This window comes from Gymnodraco acuticeps, unplaced genomic scaffold (assembly GCF_902827175.1).
Source record: "Gymnodraco acuticeps unplaced genomic scaffold, fGymAcu1.1, whole genome shotgun sequence".
Taxonomy (NCBI): domain Eukaryota; kingdom Metazoa; phylum Chordata; class Actinopteri; order Perciformes; family Bathydraconidae; genus Gymnodraco; species Gymnodraco acuticeps.
In genome coordinates, this window is record NW_022990673.1 from 1,977,842 (window position 1) to 1,991,382 (window position 13,541).

Sequence of the window (13,541 nt, forward strand, 5' to 3'; positions counted from 1 at the left end):
ATCCTTTTCAGTAAACATGCAGATCCTGTCCACCAGCCAGGGGCTTTCTGCTGTTATCAGTGAAGTAGTGTCAGAGTGACAGACAGAGAAAACAGATGGGAAACATCCTAATTCTCATGACACTGGTGAGCAGATTCTTAGAAACATTTGTGATACGCAGAGTGAAGCAGGTAGGACCCAAACGCAGATAGCACTTGATAACACCTTTATTTCAAGGACTTAATTATACTTGGACAGACAAAACACTCTACGGTATAATAAATTATCATTACACCTGGGTAAAACAGAGTCCATTCTCTTCGGTTCGAAACATAATCTCAGCAAATCCGACGACTTCTCAGTTGCAGTGGGCGACATTATTGTCACAAGTAAGAAGGAAATTACATACCTAGGATCTATTCTTGAGGCAAACCTCTCCTGTGACAAAATGGCATCCAATGTAATAAAAAAAGTCAATCAAAGAACTAGATTCCTATACCGGATCTCCTCTCTGGTCAACAAAAACACCCTGAAAACTCTGGCAGGAGCACTCATTCAAGGGTACTATGACTATGCTTGCACGTCATGGTACCATAGCACCTCCAAGGCGCTAAAAATAAAACTTCAAACATCGCAAAATAAACTGGTCAGACTACTGCTTGACCTTTCATCTAGAACCCACCTCACCTCTGCCCACTTTGACAACCTAGGATGGCTTAGAGTAGACAACAGAGTACAGCTACTTGCAATGGGCCTGGTCTACAAGATCCACTACACCTCTATGGTACCCATGTACATGTCAAAATTCTTCCCAAAGGTCAAGGAATACCATGATCATAACACCAGAGGGAGCTCCACAAATCATGTGAAACCCAGATTTCGCACAAAAAAGGGGGAATACACGTTTCGCAATTATGCCACATCAAGGTGGAACGCTCTTCCCACAACTGTAAAGGAAAGTAAAACTATACTTACCTTCAAAACCTCTCTTAAAGAGCACCTTCGGGGGAGAGCATTGCAAAACTGGCCCGGTAATGGTACAAATCTCAACCTGTCGTTCAATGGACAGCTTCCCCCCCCCCATCTATGTATATACTCGCATTTTAGACTCTGTTACTAACTGTATATCTGTAGACTTGGTATGTCTTAAATGTCCGGTTAGGATGTATTAGAATGAAATCTAAAATGAAAATTGTAAATAAGCAATCTGTATGTAAAAAAAACCACCTGTATGTAAATTGTAAATAAGCCATCTGTATGTCAAATATGTCTTATATGTCTTAAATGACATGATGAATTGGAAATGGGGGACCCTGATGTAAACAAGACGAAAGTCTTTCTCTGGTCTGCATCCCCTTAACAATTGTATGTTTTGAGCTGTACTGTACTGTACCCAATATACAAGCTGTTAATAAACTTTTCAATCAATCAATCAACGGTGAACTAGGTCACAAACAAAAGAAGCACCAACACTGAACACAGGAAGAGACAAGACTAAATACAGGGAGGGGTAATCACAAGACGAGAAACAGCCGGGCAGGGGAGGAGAAACACAAGGGCCACAGGTGAACACAATCAGATAACTAGACACACCAGGGAAACTAACGACAGGAGGAAAAACACAGGGAAAAGGACCAGACAACAACCCAGGAGGAAAACATGACAGAGAGAACAGCAAAAACACCCAAACCTAGACATAGAAATGTGACATGACATGAGCATCGTGACAATTTGTTGCTGGTCATGAACCCTCACCTCATGTGGCTTTTTCACATTTTCATTATGTTAAAACAAGAGTGCACAGTGATGCTAGCAGACCTTTGAGGCAGCGTTTGAAGAGGATATCCTTTTGGGTTAGCTGTGGCTCTGAAGAGGTTGAGCAGGTCATCTATTAATCATGAGGTAAATGGTTCGATTTCTTCACTACTCCTGTCTGGCAGGCAAAGTTTATTTGAACGAGAAACTAAACCGCAAGCTGCTGCCCATGAAAAAAAGTAAACATGTTTTAAGTAGAGGGGATATTAAAGGAATCACAACAGTATTTGTTTTCTTCAGCCTATGTATCTGTATGATTATTATTACTTTTTTTGTTTTGTTTTGTCACTTCCCATTGTAAAGCATCCTTGGGTTTCGTGAAAGGCGCTATAGAAATTGAAATTATTATTAGTATTATAATTAATTCTTTGTAACAAATACATGGTGTCAGTAGGATTTATTCTATGGGCTTGAATGTCCAAATATCCATTTTTTAAAGCACTTCCTCCAATAGTTGCTGTGAAGTTTCAGTCTGCAGCAAAGTGGTAGACCAATAGACTGACACTGTCATCCAAAAAAGAACAAGATACATTTGTGCATTTTCTCACCTTCAGCCATGACAGTTGATGCAGATTAATTGTTGCCCATTAATCTAGTCACGGGTGGCGCAGTGGTTTGTGCATCTGATCATCAGATCAAGGGGGGTGCTGGGGAACTCCAGTTCGAAACCAGCTCCTGCCGCCACTGCGTCAGGCCGTTGTGTCCTTGGGCAAGACACTTCACCCGGATTTGCTCCTGTGGGTATTGTCCACAGTACATGTATGATATCAATGTGTACTTGTACAAGCGCCTCGATGACTTCGAGGCGTGAAGATGGACGGTGTGGCGCAGTGCGCTGTGCAATGATCATCAGATCAAGGGGTGAAACCCGCCTGTAAAGCCGTTGTGTCCTTGGGCAAGACACTTCACCTGAACTTGCTCCTGTGGGTATTGTCCACAGTGACCATTGCATGTATAAAAAGCGCTTTGAGCATCTGGAAAAGCGCTATAATAAATGTAAGGAATTATTATTATTATTAAGATATTATTTTTCCAGTATGATGACCTTTCCTGGTAATTGAATACAATTGGCTACACTGGAAAAGTACTGCCCAAGACATAATACAAAGCTATCCATCTGACTTGGAAAGTGAAATGGTGGCATTAAAACGCCTCGGCCAGGCTTTCAGCCCAAAACCTTTGACAGGATAGAGGCGGGCTCTATGTTCCTGGCTCAACATATTTTTGTTAATGAATGCAACTTGATGTTTATGCCAACTTCTGTTTGAAATAAAGGTTGCAAAGCACTTACAAATGCTACATAAGTGTATTTAAAGTGGGGCTGAACACCTGTAGTACTTTTTTATTTATCCTCAAAATGTCATGCTCCCTTTCAGCAGCTAATTTATACAGTTTTATAAAGCACCTGTCGGAGTCTGAAACACTACAGACCGAACTACAAACTACTTCAACTACTCACCTATCAAATTGTTTTTCTAAAGGGCCACACTAAACTAAATGTTGCATTATTAAGCTGAACCTCAATTTCCCCCAAAAATACGATTTCCAGGAACCTCATTACCTGCTACCTAGAACATTTGGTTTTCCACATCTGTTATTTCCTTCAGAGTCTGGAACTCCTGAGATTTTGCCCTTTTATGGAAAGTCATCATGTTAGTCAGTAGACAATTTTCAGAGGATATGGTGCAATGGGTAATTTTGATTTGAGAGCTGAAGCAAGCCGATCCTAATGTAATATTAATGCTCTCTGTTCTCTGTTTCAGAGAGATCCTCTTCTAAAATGTAGACTAAAGCATCCAGGGCCACATATTTATGAATACTAAAATAATGAGAACGATCAGGTTGCCAAGAACTGGATTTGTCAAACAAAGCCTGACAGTATAATATAAAGCATTTTTACGCTTCTTCTTTCAGTTTGACCATTCAACATGAAAGATAGTACAGAGCACAATCTCTGCTCTTCTGTGCTATTGATTTTCTGTATGCAAGTCATCCAAAAAATAAATAGATTTGACATCTTGATTGGACAACCTGTTATCTTTTGTAATGGTGCAGATCGAGAGCCTTCTGTTCCACTTGATTCATATCTGAATCATGTGTTTGCTGCACCCACAGTGCACTGCTCACACTGTGGATTCACAAGCAATACTGATTTTCTGTTGTGTTCATGTTTAAGGTTAGAACTGTATGACAGATGATGTGCGGGCAAGGATATGAGAACTACCTGGCAACAATATATATTTATACTTCTGTGATGCAATTTGACTGTAAATGTTTTTATAAGTGCCATAGAAATTATTATTATGACAGTCAGGACAACCTGAAGCATTGTTGTTGAGATGTTTTGGTGTTATAATAAATGGCTTGACCATTTAACTTCTTCTAAAAACAGCAACCTTGTGCAATAATCAAACCATTGCTGCAGCTCATAAATAATAGACTGGCCAAATTTCAGTCAAAATGATTTATTTTTAAATACCGACTATAAGAGGCAGGGCTTTACATTTTCAATCAAAAGCTTAGGGCACTGATTAAATGTGTGATTATATGTCAGATTATCCAAAAAGTGTCCTGCCAGTGGCTGGGTCCACATCTAAAAGCCTGGTTTGTATGCTTCTGACTCGTTTTTATGCACATAAATTAGCAAACAAGCATTAAGGACATTTAAAGTGAACCTGATGTTTTTGTGCCCTACATTAACTTGTCACTTGTGTCACTCACCTGTCACTTGTCTCTCACCGAAGCCTTCATGAGACTATTTTCCATTTATAGGCTGATTACTTCTGACCTCGTTTTATATGTTAATTCAGCACACAGAGAGTTGAGCAGCGAGAAAAAGAATCCAAACAAAAAGCCCATCCAGATGAGTATACAGAAAAGTAATTTGCCTGGCATGAATACGCAGATGCCATTTAGGGTGATGACGCACCTCCCCCCGCACTTGGCATCTGTCCTAGGAAGTCAAACACTGAGGCTGAGGACTGTGGAACAAATTGTAATCAAAATAATCGGAGACCACTTCAGTCTTCTGATCTTTCATTTGATTCATGCTCATAGCACTTTATAATTTGCACAGAAAGGTATTATTGTTTTGGGCAGTGTACAATCTCTTGCTGAAAATGACACTATAAGTGCTATGAGAGTGAAACCAATGTGTAAAAAGACAGATAAACAAGGAGCTTAAATTCACTGTTGGGCTAAGAGGAACCGCAGATTGATGTGATAATTATCTGTAGGTTAATTGAGTCGTATTTCCTTTTACTACGCACAATTGTTCGATATAAAGTTACCTTTGAAAAGGATACATTTAGGCTTCACTGTGCCTATACCAAACAAATAGGCTCATTCATCTTGATTGTTGTCTTTCAGTCAGCTGAGAGTCTTTCAGCCTGAAGTGCTGCTTCACAGCTTGTTTTTGAATCATTACACACTGAAGACTGGGCTTAGACCTTATTGACTGCAGTGCGTCTGCTACTAACAAACATAACCTTTTACTGACACTACTTTGGGCACCATGAGGCTGTGGTCTCTTACTTTTCTGTACTCAGGAATAATATTGCAGGGATATATTTGGGTTTTCCTGAACAAAGTTAGACTGAGCCTCTGTCAACCCTTCCTCTGTTCTCTGTAGAATGGCCTAAGGTTAGATGTATTAACAGCCAACTGTATGCAACATTGCAGCAGTGTTTACCTTAGTCCACAGAGATCAAATCTTCCATAAACACACAGCTGCTTGTACTTTCACACATGTACCGACTGAATCCAGACGTTTTACATATTATCTGCAGCAGCTTCGTAGAATTCAATAATGGATCACATCACCAACAGTGTCTTGTGGCTGCTTTGAGTTTCTGCCTAAAAAAAATCATAGTCTGTGCTCCCTCTCTACAACCACTGTCCAAAAAAAGGAAAATACCTGGTTCGTTCAACACATGAGAGGGAGAGACACATAGAAAACCAGACGAGTTAGTTTGAATGCTTTTTAACACGGACAACCCACAGTTTCAATCTTACATTACTCGTCTCTTGGTATGAGGTGACGCAGCAGGCACAGCACATTTAACAGACATTAAATCTCTGCTCCAAGTCGTGTGGAGAAATTAAAAATGATGTAGGAGCCAGCTGAGTGAGTGGGTGATGCTCATTGAAAAAACATCCGCCACAAGCTGGAGTCCCAAGTGTTCAAAGGAGGAAAAATGTCAAATAAAAGCCATTTAGAGTACCATGAAGAAGAAATCCACATCCCTCAAAGGGCCGTATTGATTCCAGAGCTAGCCAGTCGAGTGATAAATGTTCCTTTTTGGCTATGTGCGCAAACATTTGTTTTTATCAGTAAAGAGCACATTGCAATATCGATGGCTTTTCCTCCCCACATTCTGGCACTAACTGAATCGGGCTGAGGGTTTGAAACAACTTTACATCCCTCTATAATTTATGTTGGCTCGAATGTGCATCAAATGTTGTTCCAACTAGATAACAACACCAATATCAGTTGACCTTTTCTTTTTCTGTTGCGATAATGTCTTCCAACTTATAGAAAAGCATTTTATCACAGTGTGATTTTTAGAGGCTCCATCTTAGTTATTTATCTCCAAATCCTAACCAGGCATATCCAGTAATGGAATATATGATAAGCATAGTGGGACTGCGGATATCCCGCCCTGGGAATTATAAAACAATTAGCACAAAAAACAAATTAGGCAAAGGAAAATGTAATCAAATCATCAAGTTCATAAATTAGTTTTATGTCAAGGATAAATGATGAAATCGTTACTTGCTTTCACCCAGCCTTCCTTAATATCTCGCTGTCTTGCTGTTTAACAACTTCTTTAAGTTACAAACACTTTCTTCATCTTGCTTTGTGGATCGATCAATGTCTGTGGGAGAGGAGCTTATATATTTTTTTTTTGACGGATTTAGTCAATGTGATGAGAGTTGAAAATAAACAGTATTTATTTAATTTGACAAAAATAAAAAATGTATTAATTTCTGTCACTTTCTCTGTTCGTACACCCCCAAAACATAGACGTTTAGTGATGTTGGTGAAGTGCCACTGTTACACAAGAAGTCACAATCCATGTAATGATTAAACTGGTTTCTGACTCAGGAGAGACATCAGACATTGAGATTAGCTCGGTGGATATTACAAAAATAAAACAGACCTGATCAAAGTGCAAGCAATCTGCCTTTTCCTCCTGGTATCATGCCATCCTGTCACAGGAGATCTGCACGCAGCTCATCACAAAAGATGAATACAAAACATGACTGCTGTGAGGATTACCAAAACTACAAAGCAGAGAAATATCATATTTTAGGGCCCAGCCAAACACATTAATTTACCTTATCTTTTCTGACAGTAAAAAGCACACACTTTAAATAAAATAAAAAATAATGATTATCAAACAGACCTTACACAAATGCCTTTAATTGGGTCACAACAGCATGAGGTTCACTTGTTAAAACATGTACTGATAAAAGCCTATGTAAAACGTTCACAACAGCATGTGGTGTTTACTGAAGATTTACAAGGCAGTCTACACATGATCAATGCCAGCATTACTCTGTACTATAATAAATCCCTGTCTTCGGAGTGTTTAGGCAACATAATGTGAACTAAACGTCAGCTGCAGCACCTCCTACCAGATTACAGAGAACCAAGAAGCTCAGAGCTGCTGAAGGTGTCTCCAAGTTTAAATGATTGAAGATGGAATATAAAAGATGAATGTTGTCAGTATTAAAGATGTACCTCACTAAACTTAGTAAGTGCTTACTCAAAAGTCAATAGGCAGAAAATGTGTTTAATAGGTATCTGTTTTATATTCAATTCCTAATTTTAGTAATTTATTTTTGATATATTCATTTGTTATAAATAAACGTGCTTTAGCTCTAGTTTCTTTCTTAAATCTCTTGCTTCCAGTACATTCTTTATTTTGGGTTTAAGACTGATATTTGGACAAAACAAGAAATGTAAAGATCTTTTCAACTATTTTCTGAATTTTCAAAGATCATTTTAAAACCAAAAATATTTGACAGATTGATTCCTCGATAATAATAGAAATCAATGAAAGAAAACAAACTAAAACAGTTTATACAATAACATGTCTGTATATATTTATTTTATATTGGTTTAAGCTTGGGTCTTGCTCCTGGAAACAAAATACAAATTAATGATGACATTTACCTTTGTGACTTTTGTAACAAAAAACTGAAGTGAATCAAACAGGCAAGCATATTTTTTACAAAAAAAGCTCTTCACTAAACCCTCACTGTGTACAGCAGGGGTGCCCAACCTTTTTTGAACCGAGAGCTACTTTTAAAGTTGCCAGACTGCAGAGATCTACCAGTCCAAATAGAGAGGCGTAGCCATTACTGACAGCCTTCTACCAGGTAAATACACACTTCTACTTGTATAAAACTGACCTTTGTACGATTAATACTTCATAAAATACTGCAGATCCTTTATCTTACCTCTTTCTAATCTACACACATACAAGTATTTAACTGAAGTTACACAACAGTGTTGTTGATACAAAGTTGGAGTTTATTCACACGTCACACTACAGTGGGTAATGTTTTCAAGAAACATTGAACAGTGCTGCCACATATGACACAGGAAGAAAAGAAAAGACTCTGAACCCTTTCTTTGACATTATATACAAAAGTATAAATTAGGCTTACTAATAAGACAACTCAGATCTGAAGCTACAGGAATCTGCTGCAACAGTGCAATAAAAAAGACAAAATTAATAGAATCAAACCCTTTTTTTGTTGCATTTTAGGAGATTATAAAAAGAAATGCCTTTTAAAATAGGATGCAAGCAACACTAGTTTCTTAACCTGAATTGATGACTATAATACATTTAAGTTTGCATTCTTATACCATTTTGTACAATAATTATAATGAATAAGTTCAAACAAACTCAAACTTACAGCTGATTAATAACGGTATCTAACTTGAGTTTTTATTATATCAAAAACCTTTTTGAATGCTACTGTTATTTTTAGTGTCACCAAAAAGCGCGTCGCAGCCTCCAGGAATGCTTCTTTCACAACTTTGCCGTCTTTGAAAGACTTCATGTGTTACGCAAGAACGTGACTGACACGATAAGATGCTATGGTAGCAGCCTTGCTCTTGTTGTTGGGCCTGGTGAAAATGGACTGCTGTGCATTTAGCTGTCCTCTCAGGCCCCTCCCCTTTTGGAGCGTAGGGCAGAATTAGGAGGGAATTCCGTCTCGTAGCGTTTGTGCACTGTTTTGAAATGCCGCTCCTAAATTACCCTTCTTCGATAAAGCCACGCTCGCATTGCAGATGAGACAGATGGACTTTGAATTGGAATAGATACAAATATAATCATCCTCCCACTCGGAGTGAAAATTATATATGTTTTGCTTCTGCCATAATTGCGGTCTTGTGTGTGTGCGGACTGTCACTCCTGTTGACACGGACAACGTTAGCGAACTAGTGCACTGCCCACTAGCCACGCCCCGACACATGGGGTCACGCCGGCCAATCACAAAGCTTTGATGCGTTCAAGTGCATTATTCTGGCACAGGAAGATTATGTTATAGACATTAACGATAAAACAGAATATTGTTGTTCTATTTTTAGACACATCTCGCGATCGACTGGGAATCTCCCCTGGTGTACAGGATAAAAGAAGCCAATAACTGCCAGCTTTTTCACAAGCTACACTCTAAAATAAAATACGCCGGCTGTATTTAAATAAATTGAGGTAACAATTTGCATTGATCTTTTTAAGTATTTTCAACTTAATCGATTATTACATTAATCCGAGTACCCATTTATAATCTGATTAACTCAATTAGTTCAGTACTACAAACATAATTTGCTTTCACCTTTAAAAACTAAATTAAAGGTGGGGTAGGTAAGTTTGAGAAACTGGCTCGAGATACACTTTTTGTTATATTCCATGGAATGCTCTTAACATCCCGATAGCAATGAATATCTGAAGTGCTTTGACAAAAAATCCATAAAAAAATGTCATCTGTGGAAGCCGTAGTACTGTAAAAAGCACGACCAATCATTTTAGCCAGCCCGGCTAAAATAACTGGATGGCCTACCTGCCTGTCAGCCTTCCATCTGTGCACAAACTTATCTCGTGCCCTCATTGGTCACGTGTGTATTGGAGGAGGGGCTCTGTAAGGAAGTGGCAGATTTTTTTCCGGCTTTGTATTTTCAAATTCTAGCGCACTGGAGCTGGTTTCTCCAAAATTACCTACCCCACCTTTAAGTTGAACCAACTTAATTTTAATCATAAAGATGGAGTGATATTAAGTTGCATTTTGTTTAATTTAAGCTATTGTAATTTATTTATTTAAGTCCATACCTCTCAAAAATGTCCATGTAAATTGTTACCTTAATTTGTTTGAGTATAAGAAACTAATTTCTTTGAGTCAAAAATAACATACACATTTAAGTTCCACTTGTTAACAGTTTATTTTAAAATGTTCATTACACAATGACCTTTTTATAACAAATGTTCTCAAATATGTAATAAAAGTAAATACAAAAATGTAAATAAAGGCATGAACCTGCTTCCAACGTTTTTAACATCTCTGTTGGGTAGTCTCAAGTAGGCAAGAGTAAACCCTCTCCTAAAGAAACCCACTCTCAACCCGTCTGATGTTATAAACTGCAGGCCTGTCTCTCTCCTCCAGTTCCTGTCTAAAACACTTGAACGCGCTGTCTTTAAACAACTCTCCTGTTATCTCCATCAGAACAACCTTCTGGATCCGCACCAGTCTGGTTTCAAGGCAGGTCACTCCACAGAAACTGCTCTCCTTGCTGTCACTGAGGAACTGCACACTGCTAAAGCAGCCTCCCTCTCCTCTGTCATCATCCTTCTGGACCTGTCTGCTGCATTCGACACGGTGAATCATCAGATCCTCCTTCGCACTCTCCAAGAATTTGGAGTTTCAGGCTCTGCACTTGCCCTCCTCACCTCATACCTCAAATACCGCACCTACAGGGTAACTTGGAGAGGGTCCGAGTCCGAGCCTCGTCAATTAACTACAGGGTTCCCTCAGGGCTCTGTTCTTGGTCCCCTCCTCTTCTCCTTGTACACAAACTCGCTTGGATCGGTCATTAGCCCGCATGGTTTTTCATACCACTGCTACGCTGACGACACCCAATTAATTATGTCCTTTCCCCGCTCAGAGACCCAGGTCGTCGCACGCATCTCTGCTTGTCTAGCTGACATCTCTCGGTGGATGTCTGCTCACCACCTCAAGCTCAACCTTGACAAGATTGAACTGCTTTTCCTTCCGGGAAAAGATTGTCCCACTCTTGACCTAACAATCAACATCGGCACCTCTATTGTTTCCCCGACTCAGACTGCAAGGAATCTGGGTGTGACCCTAGATAACAAACTGTCCTTCACTGCATACTTCACTGCTACACAGAGGTCGCGTTAACCGAATATTTTCCGTCTATGACGGATTTTTTTTTTAGCAATGACGGAAAAATCTGAAAGCAGTCCGTCATTTTGACGGATTAGAACAAACTCAGAACAGCGCCAAAGTTTCACCGCAGCGAGGCTCCGGTGTTATGCCGTGTTATGCATGCCCGCCCAAAAGGAAATGATATCGTTTCCAAACCTAACTTTGCCGAACAGATCAACAAATGTCTGAGTATTTGCTTTACGCTGTGCGTGCTCCCGCGAGGGGCTGTGGCCATGCATAACACGCAGGGCCGGCCCTTCCCACTGGCGAACTAGGCGGTCGCCTAGGGCGCCAGATCTGGAGGGGCGCTGCGCTGGGAGAAAAAAAAAAATTAATACATTTTTTTTTTTTTTTTAAATGTTTTTTTTTAAAAATTCTGCCTAATTGTATGCCCTTGATGTAATACGTTTACATTAATAATTGAATAAAGTAAACACCCTTTGCACCCAGGGCCGGCGGCAACATTTTGCATTTGCCCTGTACCATGGGCGCTGTAACTGTAAGTGATGAAAGGGGGGGATGGTCGCTTATCTGGCACCCACGGGCCGCGGCTCACAGCAGTGTTAATTTTGGCAGCTATTTTTGAGTTAGTCTTAGTCTTTAGACGAAAATGGTTATTAGTTTTAGTCACATTTTAGTCATTTCTATCCTTTATAGTTTTAGTCGACGAAAACTCAAAACGTTTTAGTCTAGTTTTAGTCGACGAAAACTCAAAACGTTTTAGTCGATGAAAAATTACATTTTAGTTAACTTTAAGTCAAAATGTTTTCTCTCTTTAAACCAATTCAGTTAGGCAAATACAGGTATCTGAAATTGGAATCAAGGTGACCGTATCAAGTGTTGAAATTTGTAAAGCAACATTTCACTCTCTTAACCCTTTACTTAGTTAGTTTGATATCTCTAGCCTAGACTCTCACATTGGTGCAATACTGTTGTGTTGTCCTTGCTGATCCTCTAAGGTAAGGATAGTGCATACACATAGATACAAGTGGTACTGGTAACATAGTGGAATGTTCTTTACTCCAAGTCAAGAACCAAAACATTATTTTTTTTAGCCTTCTTATATTTATTTTCCGAAACCTCCAATAAAAGTGAAGACACGTATGCCCAAAACAGAGCAATAAATGATGAACAATGACATGACACCTGAAGTTTTGGATCACGAAAATTACAGACTTGAGTTAGCTCAGTGACTCAAACTGTAGTCCATTGTAGACTCTCTACATTTATCAATGGTGTGTCAGTAACTTGTCAGAACAGAGGGTCATCCCTCACAAGATGCAGTGCAAAGCAGTAACTTGTATAAATTATAAAGTATAAATTGTTGTATAAAACTATCCCTCACCTTAACATTATACGTTTCTGTACCTACAAATAAAATAAAAATGTTGAAAGTGCATACAGTACATACCTATAGAATAAGATAAACCTTGAATAAACTTGGCCTTATAAACAATCAGAGGGAACCACCTCTGTAGTGCACTCTCATATAAAGTAACAGACAAAGTACAGACATCCGTAGTAGCATTAACAACCTTTTAGCCTACTGATCTCTATTCAGTTTGAGGAAAGCACTTCTCTCTAAAATGACTCTTGCTCTATTTCGACGGCCACGAGTGAGGTCACCTGTGATGCTAAAAACTCGCTCAGCAAATGCTTGAGATGCTGGCATTGCCAGAAGATCCAAGGCAAGAGGTTTTAGGCTCTGATAAACAGAACCCTGTGCAGCCCAAAAGTCAAGAGCAGTCTCTTTGTTCATGGGCTGTGACAGCTGCTCCTTGAACTTCAGCATTTCCTGCCTGACACAGGGCTTTGAGACTGAGAGGCTAGATCTAGATGGCCGGCTTGCACTTGCTTTTGACAGGAATCTAAATCTCGGCCGCTTTGTCTCTGGTAGTGGTACCTCTCTCCTTTCTTCTTCATCCTCATCCCGTATTACTGGTGACACCATCTGAGCAATGTAATCTTCTGCTTTTCTCAGAAGCTCCTGGATTTGTACGTCGTCATGCTCATTTTCAATGAGTGCTTCGGGTGAGACTGTAGGGTCGAGGAAGCATGCTGCAGCAATGAGGGGAGAGAATTTTGTATCACTGGGATCAAGAAAGCAGCTGAAGCGTTGGCCCATGTTTTCCTTCATCTTCTGTGACAGGGAAGCTAGGTCCCTGTGGCAAGAACCCTGGGCCTCAGGGAACTCAGAGAGGTGAGCATTCAGGTCCAGGAGGGCGGGCAACACCAGGGATAAGGACATTGTGTCACTCTGGAGGATCTGGGTGTGCTCAGCAAAG